This window comes from Acomys minous (assembly GCF_964271855.1).
Source record: "Acomys minous genome assembly, chromosome: 15".
NCBI lineage: Eukaryota > Metazoa > Chordata > Mammalia > Rodentia > Muridae > Acomys > Acomys minous.
This window is the reverse complement of record NC_140497.1, coordinates 52,123,501-52,141,272: the sequence shown is the minus strand read 5'-3', so window position 1 is coordinate 52,141,272 and position 17,772 is coordinate 52,123,501. Positions and strand designations below refer to the sequence as shown.

General features: G+C 37.8%; 1 protein-coding gene across 10 annotated transcripts in view; it reads right to left on the bottom strand.

Annotated features, from left to right (window-relative positions):
• MARCHF1 (membrane associated ring-CH-type finger 1) overlaps positions 1 to 17,772 on the bottom strand; it is a 758,727-nt gene that overhangs the window by 567,694 nt on the left and 173,261 nt on the right. Inside the window, exon 2 of one of the 10 annotated variants that reach the window (XM_084758393.1) lies at positions 16,214 to 16,305. The exons of the other annotated variants lie outside the window; for them this stretch is intronic. The gene's annotated coding sequence lies outside the window, so the exon portion shown is untranslated. The remainder of the gene's footprint in view (positions 1 to 16,213; positions 16,306 to 17,772) is intronic. 10 annotated transcript variants of the gene reach the window in all.

The window sequence follows — 17,772 nt, the reverse complement described above, 5'->3', positions numbered from 1 at the left end:
TAGCCCCCCAGCATACATTCAGTGGTTGTTTAGCTTGGGGTTTTTGTTGGCCTGCAAACAGTAGGAGAGAGGCTATCTCTGACTGGTGGAACCACTTTCCTTCTACTGGGTTGCCTCATACAGCCTTGATATGTGAGTTTATTACAAACCTTATTTCATCTTATTATGTCACATTCAATTGGTATCACTGGGAGGCCTGCTCTTTTCTTAAGGAAAACAGAGGAAAAGTGAATCTGGGGGAGAGGGGACGTGAGGGGAGCCTGGGGGCAAGTGGAGGAATGGGAGGCTGCAGTTGGGTTGCACTGTACGAGAGCAAAATAAAGGAAAAGAAAATATAGTCAGGTCATAGTTTTTATAGGATCTGTGTCTACATGTTATATTATAGGAAATATTGAAAATTTTGTTTTAATTATGTATATTTGTTTACATCTCTGTTCTTTGTCTCGGCAAGTTCCCTTAGGGACAAGAACAGGCCATTGGATTCACCAGGGCTGAATTTACAGGCAGTGTGAGCCTCCCAACATGGGTTTTGAGAATATTGCTCTGGTCCTCTGGAAGACCAGCAAGATCCCTTCATCACTAGGCCATCTCTCTAGATCTGTTATGCAAAAAAAATGTATGTTATACATTAATGGGTGTGTAATATTAATACATGTAGTAATTACACAAATTAATAAAGTGGGCAGGTGTCAAAAAGTTTAACAATAAATGGTACCTCAAGAAGCTAAAAATTATACAGCAAAAGACATATGTCATTTGGGGAAAGAGAAAGGCTGCAGAAAGAAAATGTTTTTGTTTTGTTTTGTTGTTTTTCTTTTACCAATTATACTCCTGACTTCGGGTTAATATCTAGAATAATGTTTTTAAAAATGAACATAAAAAATAAGTAAGCTAACTTGAATATGGTACATAGAACAAATAAAAAGTTCTTAAAGGTGCCATACAGGTGGCTTAGAAACAAATATTTAACACCTTTAATCATTGGGAATTGATGGATACAATGATAAGAAGCTTTAAAACTTACAGCCTGTTAGCAACATGTCTCTGTGTATGTATTTTTATTTGTGTTATGCATATGTGTGTGTGTTAATTAAGACATGTGTATGTGTTTGGATGTGTGTAGCATGAACACATGTGTGAAGAGCCTTGGAGAGGATAACAGACATTTTCCCCTACCACACGCTACCTTACCTTTTGAGATGTGGTTTCTCATTAAACCTGAAGTTCTTCGTTAGCAAACTAGCTGACCTGGGAACTACCAGGATCCACCTGTCTTCATCCCACCTCCTATAGCTGGAATACAGGTCCTACAGCATACCTAGATGCTTTTACGTGGGTTTTGGCGATTCAAATTCTCGTCCTCAGGCTTGGTGGCAAGCACTTTTACCCAATGAGCCATCTAGCCCAACCTGATCTTTATTTAAACAAAAAAAAACCATTAACCTATCCAAATATTGCGTAGTAATTAATATCCTGGTGGTATTTAAAATTCTATCTACAACATAGCACAGTCACTTCTTGGTGGTTTATTCAGGAAAACCACAGGCCTCCATTACTTACCACCTGAGGGCCACCATGTATGCGAAGTCCACAGCTAATCGCTATTATTTCTGCTACCTCATTAGTTCAACTTGTTCAAACAGAAAAGCAAGGATGTCTTGGTCTCATTCTGAAGCCTCCCTATGCCCATCATGAGCACCCTGCATTCTTCCAGGGAACCCAGGTCTTTACCGGAGCTGAAATTTCTCCTCTTTTCTTTCCTTTTTGCAACCCTGAGTCAGGATTCAATTTCACTCATCACCCACTGTTAGAAATCAGGGGCCCTAGCTATGTACAAACTGAAGAATGTTAACTTGGGCAGGGCAACAAACAAGGCTGGCCACAATATTTGAAGCTCTATACTCAAGCAGATAAGTGATTTTCTTAGTTGTCTTCTGATCTCCACGAAGCACACATGTCTACACACGCACACACAAATTCAAGATGAGACTTGATAGCCTAGGACCATATAGTAGGAGAAGAGGACCCCATTGGTCTTAGACCTAGGGGAGGGGAAGAGGGTGAAAGCAGGAGGGAGGGAGGAACGGGAGGACACAAGTGATGGGATAACAGTCTAGTTGTGATCTGAATGAAGTAATAAAATTAAATTTTAAAAAAGAATTAATTTTTTGAGAAAAAATCATAGAATTTTGAAAGGAAGATTTAAACATTTTTTCATAAGTATTTTCTAATGATCACTTAACACTGGCCCTTTCAATGCTTATTTTCATTAGAAGTATGTTAAACTGATAAAATTAATAAGCTTTGTTTATTAGTAGCTCTAAATCTCAATGTTTAGAGTACCAGATTCTCTTACACATATTTTCATGGTAAATTATCTAATATTTAAAGCATACATGGAACAAGAAATAAGTTCATAGGTTAGCTTAAGTAAATCACTAACAAAACTGAGTAGCTTCAAAGACAAAATATTGGGAAACCACTGAAAAGTCCAATTTCTCTAATTAATGTTGGGTGACGGTGTGAAAGGCAACTCTGAAATAAATTACTCAGAATTAAGACACTCACAGAGCGGCGGGGACAGCACTTAAGGAGAGAGGCTTGTGCACTTATTCTTTGTTCAAGGCTAGTACAACAATGTCCTTTTTATAAGACACTCTAAATGCGTCTTCTCATTTGTGGCTAATTACTCTCCATCTGCTGAAACACCCACGAAACTTTCGTGTCTCAGAAGAAAACTTTGATTTGCATAAGAACAATTAGACAGCCTGTATCACCTGTAATAAATCTAAGCATGTTGGAAAAAAATTCTGAGAAGAAAGTGCCTCTTCACCCAATGTACTTCAGTAATTTCCAAAGATGGGTCAACTTAAAAATTGGCTGGGGCTGTTCATGACAAAGAAAGTCTAGAAAAAAGAAAGACTGTTCTTGAGATACTGTTTCACATCGCAGGCTGAGCTTACAGTCTAAAGGTAACCTTTACCTCACCTTTGAGGTTCTACTGTCATTCCTCCACCTCACAAACGATGGGATTTAAAGACAAGATACCATGTTTATGCAGGGCTGGGCACTTCCTTCCTGCATGGTAAGCAAGAACTCTGAACCCCATCTCCAGCCTACATGACAAAACTCCTGATGTCAGGAGTTCAGTTTTTCTGCAGCAGTAAATACCATCACCTGTGCTGACTCAGCTTCTGGGTTGAACTCTCAGAGAACTCTGAGAAAGCTCGTAATTTTTGGTAGTGGCAGCAAGGAGGTGAAAAAAAAAAACACAAAAAAATTGCCAAGTTTTAAAACAATTACCTAGTGTTTTTTCAAATTTCTATGATTAAACACATGATTATCCATGCCTTATTAGAAACTAATATGGAGATGTGGCTTTTTCTCCAGCAGAAATTTTATTATAGCTAATAAAGACTTGTTAGTTTACTAAGTGTGAAATTTGTAAAAGGTAATCTTTGTACCTTGAATGTTTCTATGTACTTATAAAGTATTCTTGAACAAAATGGAGGATTATTTGTACAACTAACCTTTTCTCAATAAGCTCTGTTATATGAAACCTCAATAAAATTGCATTTAATTTCCTCTATCATTTTTAAATTACAGCATAAAGTCATCTTTTTTCATCATCCTGTTTTATTTTTTTAATTTTATTAATTTATTCATATTACATCTAAATTGTTATCCCATCCCTTGTATCTCCCATTCCTCCCTCCCTCCCATTTTCCCTTTACTCCCTTCCCCCCTATGACTGTGACTGAGGGGGACCTCCTCCCAGTGTATATGCTCATAGGGTATCAAATCTCTTCTTGGTAGCCTGCTATCCTCTGAGTGCCACCAGGCCTCCTCATCCAGGGGATATGGTCAAATATGGGTCACCAGAGTTCATGTGAAAATCAGACCCCACTCTCCACTCAACTGTGGAGAATGTCTGAGCATAAAGTCATCTTGACCATGAATGTTTGATAGAACTCACTAACAAAACGATAAAAGCACTTTAGGCTTGGGTCACACTAAGATCTATAACAAGCCTAGTGTGTCTGTCTCCTTTTACCTTGGTGGAGAAGCTACACAGCAAAGATCCAGTGACATGTTATTTAATCAAGTGTAAACTGTCAAACTTAGGTTTTAAGAAACAGTATGTATCCAGTAACCTTAATTTCTCAACTATCCTCAGGGACAACACACATTAACATGTGTCTTATTAGTTACTCTAAATTTCTACACTTTGTGAGGTTTAGTATTAAGAAATCAAATTCATACCAAGACAGCATTTAAGAGACAAATGCCATCAGAACTATCACACCCCCCTTACTGTGTCCCTTTTATACCTAACCTGTCTTCTCTTTCCTGAACTAATGTATTCAGCAGCATTCTTGGCACCACTCACCTAACTAAACCTTTATTTTTAAAATTTTCAGACAGAAAACTTTTCCTAAGCTCAAATTCTCAGCTTTTAATCCCTTACGTAAAATTCTTTGCTGCAGTTTCATTGTGCTTCCTGTAAAGCAACACTCCCAGAATGGCTTGCTCGCTTGCACAGGCTGGGCTCCCATCACCTCCCTCACACCAGCCACCAACCCATCCTTAGATCCTCACACGTAACAAGCCTCTCTCCTCCACAAAACACTTTCTCAGACACTCCCTGTCACTGGGACACATTTGCCTCTTTCTTTGCTAATTAGCGCCTACTCAACCTTCAGCTTTAAATTCCAAAAGAAGTAACATTTTCATTTTAAATCTAATATGGCCCTATTTATCTCTTTGGTTCTATTTTACTGTCTTTTCTATATATATCTAAACATATACAATTACACATATGTGTATTTGTTTATATACTTACAATATCATAAAATATGTCTGTATATACATGTTACATATATAGAATGTATCTGTTTATCTGTCATCAATCATTCCACATATCTGTTTATTGTCTAACTTCTGTCATCTACCTATTTTTTTAATTGCCTAATTCTGGACGAGAGCCAGCCCCAATAAATATTTGATATGAATTTTCTATAAAAATTACAATTAATCCCATAAGAGGGGATGAAAAGTTATATAAAAAAAACCTTTCAAAACCACAGAATCAGCATCTTGATTCTAAAATCTTACAAAATTATACTCCAAAGGTGGGGGGGGGCAGGGAATTGCTTTCTATGTTATTTATTTGCACAGCAGGTTTTTTGATGACTTTTTGTTATACTAAACTGAATTAACTGTGATGCTTTAGAGAAAGATGATTAAAAATTTTTAATTTCATTAGACCTGTGTGCTATGTGCTGCTTAACATTACCATGCCCATCCTCAAATATTTTGTTCAATTAAAATACCCATTCCCTAGTTGAATTTATGAACTATCATTAATCTTATAGTTCATGTTTTTAGTGTATTTTAACTAAAGACTAATTTTACAGTTATTTAAAATTTGATTTTTAGCATTACAGTACAAGTTTGATTAACACAAACAAATTGCTGAATTGTCAGCTTCTTTTCTTGGGACCCAGTCATGCACAGAGGAACCTACAACAGAGAGCCTGCTAGGTCATTAAGACATAAGGGGGCTTTTTCTTCCTTTTCTCCCCTTGAAACTCATTAAAAGTAACTAAACAAAGTCCACAAATAAACTTCACTAGGCAATGAAATGATTAATAACAATAAGCAAGACTAAGTTTCTCAAACACACACCAAAATTTTTTGTTAATTGATTTTCTACTAGAACTTGTCTCACTTCTCTAGAATGTACGTGTGTAGCAGAGCCTGACACGTATAAAAGATTAAATAATGCCCCGAATACTTAGACTACAACCATTAAAATCGTCTAGTAAACCCATGGTAATTCCAATGAATTAATATTAAAAATAAAATCGACTCTACTCCTACAGAATATATTTTCTGAAATAGAGATCCAGTTACAAAGGAGATCAGACAGCTATGTTAAAAAATATAAGCTCATAAAATCTTGAATGTCTCCCAAAGGCCTATTACAGAGGGCTTGGTGTCCACACATGGGACATCACTGGGAGATGGTTCAATCTGTAAGAGGTGGAGCCCAGCAGGGGAAATTAAATTACTAATGTTGAGTCATGTCCTTGAAAGTAAAGTGAGATGTTGATTCCCTCCTGTCCCTCCTGAGAATTCTGCCTTAAAGCAAATACCTACCTCAACTACATGCCCCTAATAGGAGGCAACTGCCATGAACAGTCCAAAGGCGAAAATCCAATTGACAATGACTTCTTTAGATTAAAGTAAGATTTCCCATTTCTAAGTATATTATTGCCAGTGTTTTCAGCACAGTAGCAGTAGATAGCACAGTATTCATGCATTTATTTCTTTTTTTTTTTCCTCCTTTCTCATCTTCCCAAGTAGCTGGGGTTAAAATGTACACAATGACAGCAGGCTCAAGTTAATTTCTTTTTAAAAGCAATCCCACTACTTTCGCTTTCTACAGACATTCTTTTTATTAGTTTATTCTTCTTTCATGTATTAATTTCCCCTCCTTCCTTTCCTTCCAGTCCCTCCCCCTCCCCCTTCTTCTGCACCACTACTCACTCCTCCTCCTCTGTTTCCTTCCTAGGAATAGCTACCAAGCATGGCATTTCAAGTTGCAATATGACTAGGCACCTCCCCTCATGTTAAGGCTGGGTGAGGCAACCCAATGGAAGGAAAGGAGTCCTAAAAGCAGTCAACAGAATCTGGGAGAATACCCTCACACACACCTGCACTTCCCTGATTCCACTGTCAGAAGTTCAACAAGAAAACCAAGCTGCACAACCATGGCATATAAGCAGAGGGCCTAGGTCAGACCACTCACAGGTTCCCTGACTGTTGGTTCAGTCTCTGTGAGCCCCTTTGAGACCAGGTTAGTTTGTTTGGTGAATTTTCTTGTGCTGTCCTTGACTCCTCTGGCTTCTTCCTCCTCCTCTTCCTTCAGATTCCCTGAGATCTGCCAAATATTTGACTGTGGGTTTGGTTTCTATATATTGTTCCCATCAGTTTCTAGATGAAGACTCTAGGCCATAAAACCTTCAACCTACAATTTGTCTTGCCTGCTATGGTAATGGTGGTGCGGATAATGTGAGTGGCCAACCAATGACTTGTCCAACTTGAGACCGTGTTACAGAAGGAAGCCCTTTCCTGACACTTTCTGGAGTGTCAGAATCCACAGGTGGGATACCTTAGAGACCTCGGATAGAACCAAACAGGACTTGAAAAACAAAAACAAACAAACAACATAGTCAATGAAATTATTCCTAATGATGTTCTGCTGTATTCCTAGACAGAGGTGTAGCATGATTGCTATCAGACAGGAGTCACTTTTCTTAAACTTTTTTTCTCCTTTATTAATTTATTCTTGTTACATCTCAATGGTTATCCCATCCCTTATATCCTCCCATTCTTCCCTCCCTCCCATTTTCCCCTTATTCCCCTCCCCTATGACTGTTCCTGAGGGGGGTTACCTCCCCCTGTATATGTTCATAGGGTATCAAGTCTCTTCTTGGTAACCTGCTGTCCTTCCTCTGAGTGCCACCAGGTCTCCCCCTCCAGGGGACATGGTCAAAGGTGAGGCAGCAGAGTATGTGAGAAAGTAATATCCCACTCTCCACTCTACTGTGGAGAGTGTTCTGTCCATTGGCTAGATCTGGGTAGGGGTTTAAGGTTTACCCCTTAACTGTATTGTCCTTGGCTGGTGCTGAAAATCATTAGAAAATTTGCAGTAATTGTATATTTCACTTAAAGTATGTTAGCTTTAGTTTAAACAAAAATAAACCTCTAAAGGTTAATTATATAGCATGTGTGTATGTTGGTGTGGTGTGTGTGTATGTGTGTGTGTGTGTGTGTGTGTGTGTTGTGTATGTAGGATGTTATAGGTAATGAATAACTTTAAATTCCACAAAAAGAAATCTGCTATTATTCCTTCTAAAAAGACCAAACTACTACACACAGCAAAGTGTTCAATCAATGTAAATGGAGGAAATAAATAAGCAGTATCTTTCAACTCAGCCATACATAAGGTGTATATTTCACATAAAATATGTTAATTTTAATTTAATCAAAGTTAAGCCTCTAAAGGATAATGATATAGCATGTGTGGTGTGGTAATTAACTACATCCAAGAAAACACAAGTAATTTATAATCCCACACTAATAAATCAAAAGAGGGAACACACACACACAAACACACACCAGCACTAACACTACCACCAGCACCATGACCACCACAACCACAAAATAACAATAAACAATGAACACTGACTGATATCATAGTATCTCTCAACATTAATGGTTTCAGTTCCCTAATAAAATTAGCCAGACTAACAGAACGGATATGAAAATATGATCCATCCTTCAGCTACATTCTGGAATCATACTTTAACATCAAAGATAGACATCACCTCAGGATGAAAGAATACATAAAGACAATCGAGTAAATGGACCTAAGCAACAAGACTGTGTAGCAATTTTAATGTCTGTCAAAATAGACTTCAATCCAAAACTAATCAGAAGAGATAAGGAAGGATACTATCTACTCATCAAAGGAAAAATCCTCCAAGAAGACAATTCAGTTCTTTACATCAAAGCACCACACCGGTACCCAATTTTATAAAAGAAGGATGACTACACCTTACATCACTCATTGACTCTTTTCTACTAATAGTGGGAGACTTCAACACCCTGTTTTTACCAAGAGACAGGAAATCCAGACAAAATCTAAACAGAGAAATGCTGGAGCTTAACATACATTATAAATTAAATTGATCTAACATATTCACAGAACATTTCACCCCAATACAAAAGAATGTATTTTCTTTGTAGAACCTCATGGAACTTTCTCTAAAATTAACATGTGCTCAGTCACAATAGATAAAAGAAAATTGAAAAAAATCATTCTGTACCTTATCAGACCACTAAACATTAAGGCTGGATATAAGCAACAACAGAAACAGAGGCATAAAACTCATGGAAAATGAGAAAAGGACTACTGAATGAAAAAACAGAGCAACATAAAAGTTAAAGGAGGAATTGAATCAAGGCTACACAGAGAAACCCTATCAGAGATGGGGGGTGGGGGTAGAGATAAAAGACATCCTAGAAAGTAACCCACCTGTCTTACTTTGGGTTACTAATGCTACGATGAAATTCCATGACCACAGCAACTTCAGGAAGAAAGTGTTTATTGGCTTACATTTCCACATCCCGATCATCATCAAAAGTAGTCAATATAGGAATTCGAACAGGACAGGAACATGAAGATAGGAGCTCACGCAGAGACCATGGATGGGTGCTGCTCACTGCCTTGATACCCATGGCTTGATTGGACCACATTGTTACACAACCAAGGACCAACAGCCTAGAAATTACCCCACCCACAATTAGTTGGACCATCCCACAAGGCTTACCTACAGCTCAATATTATAGGTATTTTCTCAATTGGGCATCCATCCTCCCAGGTGACTCTAGCCTGGGTCAAGTTGACATAAAATGAGCCAGCACACTACCATATAAACAAATTGAATGACAAAAACCACATGATTATCTAATTTTATGCAGAAAGGTCCTTGACAAAGTCCAGGAACCCTTCATGAAAAAAAAAAATCTTGGAGATCTTATGGATACAACCAAAATATCATAATACACACAGTTTACAGCCAACATCAATTAAAATAAATAGAAACTCAAAAAATTTCAATAAAATAAGGAGCAAGCAAGGTTGTCTGCTCTCTATCTTTCAATATAATATTTGATGTCTTAGCTAGAGGAATAAAACAACTGAAGATGATCAAGGGAATACAAATTGGAAAGGAAGAAGTCAAAATGTCATTATTTTCCAGTGATATCATAGTACATACAAGTGATGCTAAAAATTCCACCAGGATACACCTACCACTGAAAATAGAACACTTTCATCAACATATATAGATAAAAAATTAACTAAAAAAGTGAGTAACCCTTCTATAATAAAAATGACAAACTGAGAAAAATAAAAAAAAAACCACCATCTCTCACAAAAGCTTCAAAAATATAAAATATTTTAGGATAATTCTAACCAAGCAAGTGAATAACTTATATGATAAAAACTTCAAGTCAAAAAAGATATCAGAAAATGGAAAGATCGCCCACATTCATGGATCCTAATGATTAACATAATAAAAATCACCTATGAAAAGCAATCTAAAGATTCAATACAATCTCCATCAAAACCCAAACCCAATTCTTCTTGAATATTGAAAGGATAATTTTCTGCTTCATATTAAAACACAAAAAGCGCAGGGTAGCTAAAAAGAAAATCCTGAATCATAATATAAGTGACATAGGTATAACAATCCCTGATTTCAAATTGTATTCTGGATCTATTGTAATAAAAACAGCATGATACTAGCATAAAACAGATATGTTAATCAGCAAAATTAAATGAAAATCCAAATGTAAATCGATACACTTATGGGTACCTGAGTTTTTATAAAGAAGCCAGAAATAGTTACAGAGAAAAAGACAGCATCTTCAACAAATGGTGCTAATCAAACTGAACAACCACATTTGGTGTAGAAGAATCTAAATACCACTCTGCACAAAACTCAACTCCAGATGGATGAGAGACTTATACATAAAATGAGATACACTGAAACTGACAGAAGAAAAAGTGATGAACTCATGACAGGAGAAAAGACCTCCTGAAGAGAACACTGTCAGCACAGGCACTAATATCAACAATTAAGAAATGAGATCTCATGAATCTGAGACTCTTCTCCATAGAAAAATACACTGTCGTTTGGAGAAAGCAGCAACCTACAAAACAAGAAAAGAATTTTGCCAACTCATATATACTAGAGGGTTAATAACAAAAGTATATAAAGAAAAACAAGTAACCCAATTAAAAAATGGGCTACAGATATAAACAGGATTCTTAAAAAAGGATACTCAAACAGCTGAGAAACACTTAAACACTCAACATCCTTAGTTACCAGGAAAATGCATTTAAAAACTATTTTGAAATTTCTTTCAATCATCCATATGGATAAGACTTACAAAGCATATGACAGTTCATGCTGATGAGGATTTCAATGAGGCTGTGGAGTAAAGGGAAGACTCATCCACTGCTGGTGGGAGTGCAAACATACACAACCTCTATGGAACCAGTGTGGTGGTTTCTTAGGAAGATGGGAATCAATCTACCTCAAGATTCTCTCTTAGGGAATTACCCAAATAATGCTTCATCCTACCATAGACACACATAGTCAACTGTGTTCATTTATGCTTAGTTTATAATAGCTTTAAAAAAAATAGAAAACAACTTGGTTTTCCCAACCAAAAGAATGGATAAAGAAAATAAGGTATATGTACACAATGGAATACTACTCAGCCATTTAAAAAAATGAAGACATGAAAATCACAGGTAAAAGGAAGGAACTTGAAAAAAAATGACCCTGAGTGACGCAATGCAAACTAAGAAAGACATATGTATTCACATATATATGGTTATTAGATGTTAAGTCAGTGATAAAAACAAAGCAATAATTCACAGAACCACAAAGGCTGTGTGGTTAGTAAGGACTAGGGCGTTGGCAGATAGATCTCCTTAGGAGATTAGGAAATAGAGTAGATAGACATGGATGGGTGGAGAGGGAACAGGACTGTGAAGATCCAGTGAAGATGGAAAGGTAACAGAGGGACAAAGGAGGGAATACAGGAGAGACAAGTAAGGGCCATTTGAGCAGTAGTTTGGAAACCTAATACAGTAGAAGCTTCCTGAATTAGGTCACTGTCCTATTGCTGTGAAGAGACACCACTGCCAAGGCAAATATATGAATAAATAATTTAATTGGGAGCTTGCTTATAGTTCCAGAGGCTTAATGCAATCATGGTAGGAGCATGGTGGCAGACAGGCATAATGTTGTAGTAGTAGATTAGAGCTATATCCTGATTCTCTAGGAGGGAGGGAGAGAGAGAGAGAGAGAGAGAGAGAGAGAGAGAGAGAGAGAGAGAGAGAGAGAGAGAGAGAGACAGAGACAGAGAGACAGAGAGAGAGAGACAGAGACAGAGACAGAGAGAGAAAGAGAGAGAGAGACAGACAGACAGACAGACACAGACAAACAGAGAGACACAGAGAGGGAGGGAGAGAGAGAGAGAGACAGACAGACAGACAGACAGACAGACAGACACAGACAGAGAGAGAGACAGAGAGAGAGAGAGAGAGAGAGAGAGAGAGAGAGAGAGAGAGACAGACAGACAGACAGACAGAGAGACAGAGAGAGAGAGAGAGAAAGAGAGAGAAAGACAGACAGACAGACAGACACAGACACAGAGAGAGAGACAGAGAGACAGAGAGAGAGAGAGAGAGACAGACAGACAGACAGACAGACAGACAGACACAGACAGACAGAGAGACACAGAGAGGGAGGGAGAGAGAGAGAGAGAGAGAGAGAGAGAGAGAGAGAGAGAGAGAGAGAGAGACAGACAGACAGACAGACAGACAGACAGACAGACACAGACAGAGAGAGAGAGACAGAGAGACAGAGAGAGAGAGAGAGAGAGACAGACAGACAGACAGACAGACACAGACAGACAGAGAGACACAGAGAAGGAGGGGGAGAGAGAGAGAGAGACAGACAGACAGACACAGAGAGAGAGAGAGAGAGAGAGAGAGAGAGAGAGAGACAGACAGACAGACAGACAGACACAGACAGAGAGAGAGACAGAGAGACAGAGAGAGAGAGAGACAGACAGACAGAGAGAGAGACAGACAGACAGACAGACAGACAGACAGACGGAGAGAGACAGAGAGAGACAGAGACAGAGACAGAGACAGAGACAGAGACAGAGACAGAGACAGAGACAGAGATGGATGCTGGGCTAGGCATCAGGTTTGAAATTTCAAAGCCCAGCCTTCAGATACACACTTCATCCAACAAGGTCACACCACTCCCAGGTGACTATGCATTCAAATATGTGAGTATATGGAAGCCTTTCTTACTCAAACCACCAAGATTCCTAAACTACCTACATATATAAAGGCTATCTAAATGAAATCATTAAATAACGGGGGTAACAGAGTCCCCTCTGGTCCTCTCTTGTCACCAAATTAAACTATCAGGATTATGTCTGAGTTGTGGACTAAAGGGGACTCATGGGAATACCTGAACAATCCAGGCTGTTCCTGAAACTATAGGATGTTCTCCGCAAACTGATGGCAAGAGCGCTTTGCTGAATACAACAACTGTACAACTTATCGAACATGAAGAAGTTGATCTAGTGCCTATATATGGTGTTCATACCTATGTGATATGTCTTTGTTCAAGAAGGTGCTCTGCATGTCAACAAAGGAGAAACCTTAACAGCAGCCCATACAGATGCAGAAACTCATTAAACTACAATGGCATCCTGCTGCAAGATATGTTGTTAGTACAATGGTATAACAAAACTCATGGGACTAACCAAGCAATATTTGGTTTGATTTAAGAGATAGAACATATATCCTGGGGTAACCAAAAACCTGAGATTAGACAGAAAAGGAGACTAGGGAAATCAAATACTACTGCTCTAAAATAAAACAAACAAACAAAAAATAACCAAATGAAAACAAAACAAAACAAACAAACAAAAAGAAAGATAGATACCCAACAAACAAGCAAAAACAGTGACAATAACATGACTCCTAGTGACACTCTGCTATACTCACAGACCAGTGCCATGCTTAGCTATCATTAGGGACGCATTACCCTGCAGTAGATGGGGGAATTGCAGAAGCACACAGCCAGACATTATGTAGACAGTAGGAGATATTGGAATATTCAGCCTTAAACAGTACATCTCCATCAAATACCTCCCCTCGGGGCTCAGGAAACCCTGTGGTAGAGAAGGCAAGAGTGTAAACACCAGAGAGGACAGAAGACACCAAGGAAACAAGACCCTCTACATCAGTATGGTCAATGCACATATGAAGGGACGGATTCTGAGACTGCAAGAGCAGGGCCTGCACCTGCAAAGCTCTGCACCAGGTCAGGTCCTAGAGCTGAAAGGAAAATTAGACAAATGCTACCATCCTTACTCAGAAGCTACCTCCAATTGATTATCACTCACAGATGAAGACATAGTTTCCTCCGAGGGAAAAGTACTGGAAAATCAAACTACTCTTAAGGATAGGATGTGTTGCTAATAGAAAAGGACCTTAATAGCATCTTTGGAGTTTCTTTGTCTCACAATGTCACATCAAGACCCCACTCCCACTCCTTTGAATTTTTTTACATTATATTTTAATTTTATTTGAATACATTTTTTATCTCTTTTTATAGGTTCTTTGTAAAGGTATTATGTCTTCCAGTTTATTGTTTTTATAGGATTTCTGAACATGTATATGAGTGGGTCTGTTTTTCATGCCTTCCCTTGGACACTTTTGGTTTTGTCCAATTCCAATGTGTTAGTTTTTGTTTTATCTTTTATATTACATTATATTAAAGTTGAGAACAGTATAGTACAGTACAGTATAGTATAGTATTAGTATAGTGAGTCACATAACAAAAAAGGGAAAGTACATGGTCAATTGCTCATGAAATTTGTAACGGTGACAGAAATTATCTGGACATAAAATTTGTTATAAAACCTTTCATGTCAAATGAGAGAGTATCAGACTTTGAAGTGACCCAGAGATCAAGGTCTAAAGTAATCAGATTTAAGTACAAGTATTTAAGATAGAAGAGTATTAGCGTTCAGCTTCAGTATCCTACTGACTGGCATAAGCAACTCCAAGTTTCGTCCATTCTTCCTCTTTATATTTTAAAAAAATATTTAACATTTCTCTTTCTCTGTTTTAAACAAAATCATTTTAATAAATGATAGAAATTCAGGAACAAAATATAAAAGTTATTATGTCTGAAAATTCACTCCACATATTTGATCTCATATCAAGTTTTGTTTGTTCACCCTAGGACATCCTATTTCTCATTTTCATATACTCTCCTATAGGTACAATGGGGAAAATGGCTAAATATAAATATATTTCTACATATTGTCATAGATACTATTTTGAAAGACTTAAACTGGGAAACCTAGAAACCTCTCCTTTTAAGGAAGGTTATTCCATCCATGTACAAAGGAGTCCATTGTATGGATGCACTGTAATTTAACTTCAGTCTTACTGGTGAACAATTATTTGCTTTGTTTCTAATATTTTGGTCATGAATAGAATAGGAAGATTAATAACTTTGTACATACTTTTTCTTTGTTGAACTCCCATTAATTTGGAATACTTGAGCAACTTACAGTCTTAAAAGTTAGTGACACTAAAGCCCAAGTGTTTTAAAGAACTCAACATGAAACCAGAGACACTGAATCTGTTACAAGAAAAATTGAGGAAGAGCCTAGGACTCATTGCCTCAGGAGACAACTTCCAGAACAGAAATCCAACAGCTCATGCCTTAAGGTCAACAAATAAGAAATGGGACCCCATGAGGCTGAGAAGCTTCTGTAAGGCAGAAGACACTGTCAACAGAACAAAGCAATGTCCTAGAGACTGGGAAACGGTCTTTACCAAATCTACCTCTGACAAAGGTTTAATATCAAAAATATATAAAGAGCTCAATAAATTAAATACCACCAAACCCAATAACCCAATTAAGAAATGGGGCTCATACCTAAACAGAGAATTCTCAACAGAGGAATATCGAATGGCTGAGAAACACTTAAAGAAACTCTCAATGTCCTTAGTCATCAGAGAAAGCAAATCAAAACAACTTTGATATTCCATCTTACACCCATAAGAATGGCTAAGATCAGAAAAATCAAGTGACAGCATATGCTGTCAAGGATGTAGAAAAAGAGGAACACTCCTCCATTGCTGGTGGGTGTGCAAACTTGTAAAACCACTTTTGAAATCAATCTGGCGCTTTCTCAGAAAGCTGAGAATAGGGGTACCTCAAGACCCAGGTATTTCACTCCTTGGAATATACCCAAAAGGTCCTCCACCACACAACAAGTACATATTCTCAACCATGTTCATAACAGCCTTATTCATAATAGCCAGAACATGGAAATAACCTAAATGTCCCCAGTCGAAGAATGGATTAAAAAAAAACTGTGGTACATTTACACTATGGAATATTACTCAGCTATTAAAAACAAGAAATTCCTGAAATTTGAAGGCAAATGGATGGATCTAGAAATTATCATCCTGAGTGAGTTAACCAGACCCAGAAAGACTCACATGGTTTATACTCACTTATAATTGGACACTAGCCCAAAAGGGATGTCCCATGAAAGTCTTCAATTACCAGGAGATTGGGATAGATGTGAGGACTTCCTATTGGGACTCTAGGTGAAAAAAGTATGAGAGAATAGGTAAATAGAAGGATCCAGAGGGTCCTAGAAACCTACAAGAAGAACATCATGACAGGCAGACCAGGGATTCTGCTCAAGCGTCTGCACCAACCAAGTACAATACATGCAGTAAGCATTGAACCACTACTCAGATCTAGCCAATAGACAGCACATTATCCACAGTTGTGTGGAGAGTGGGGACTGACTCTGAACTCTGGTGCCCATATTTGACCACTTCCTCTTGTTTAGGAGGCCTGATGGCACTCAGAGAAAGGACAAGTAGGCTGCTAGGATGAGACTTGATAGGCTGTGACCATATGGTGGGGAGGATGTCCCCTTCTGTCACAGGCCTAGGGGAAGGTATTAGGGTGAAAGAGGGAGGGAGGGAGGAATTGGAGGACACAAGCGAGGGGAAAACAATGGAGATGTAATCTTAATATATCAATTAAATACAAAATAAATATATATATATAAAGAAAAAGTTATTGACAGTTTTTTTTTAATTTGACAATGTTCTACTATACATTCGTTTTGTAGCGTGATCAGAAAGCCATTTTTTATACAACCTTGCAAAGACCAATGTTATTTATCTTAAAACTTTACCAATACTGTTTAAAAATGTGGAATTTCAGCATTATCTTCAACCTTCTGGCCCAAAATATCTGACAGATATATTTGTGAGGCAGAAACTATTAAGGACTTGTTTACCCTGTGTTGGCAGAGTATGGCCATTGATTCTGTCTGCACCCAAGCTTGCTCTGTTTTAGGCAGCATTCTGTCTATGGTAGAAATGAGGACTTTTTGCCCAGAATCTTGTTTAACTTAAGGCCCTTATCATGAGATGGAACCCATAATCAACACTCTTAGATGACCAAGAACCAGAGACTGGATATTCCAGAGATCTAAGGTAAAAAACAAATATTACTGTTTTTATTTTAAATGTAGTAATAAAATGTCTCCCCTAATGATATTCTGCTATACTCATAGATCAATAAATATCTTGCTCAGCCATCATCAGAGTAGCCCTCTTCTGTACAAGATAGGGACAAATATAGAGACCCACATCTAGACATTATGCATAGCTCTAAATCAGATGTCTCCATTAAATCTTTCCCTTAGAGATGAGGAACCCTAAGGAAAAGAATGTAGAAAGAGTTGAGGATCTGGAGGGTATGGAAGACACTGGAACAAGTCTTTCTAAATCAACTGAGCAGAACTCATATTAATTTACTGATACTGAAGAGATAAAGACAGAGCTTGCTAGGCATATATATTATAGATTTCAGTTTAGTACATTTATGGGACTCCTGAGTGTGCAAACAAGTGGGTGTCGATTCTTGTGCCTTCTCTTTGGGTTCTTTTTCTTCTATTGGTTTGTTGTGTTCATCTTCAATGTGATACTTTTTTGTATTATTGTAGTATGTTTTATTTTGTTGTGAATTTTTTTTTATTTATTGAAAG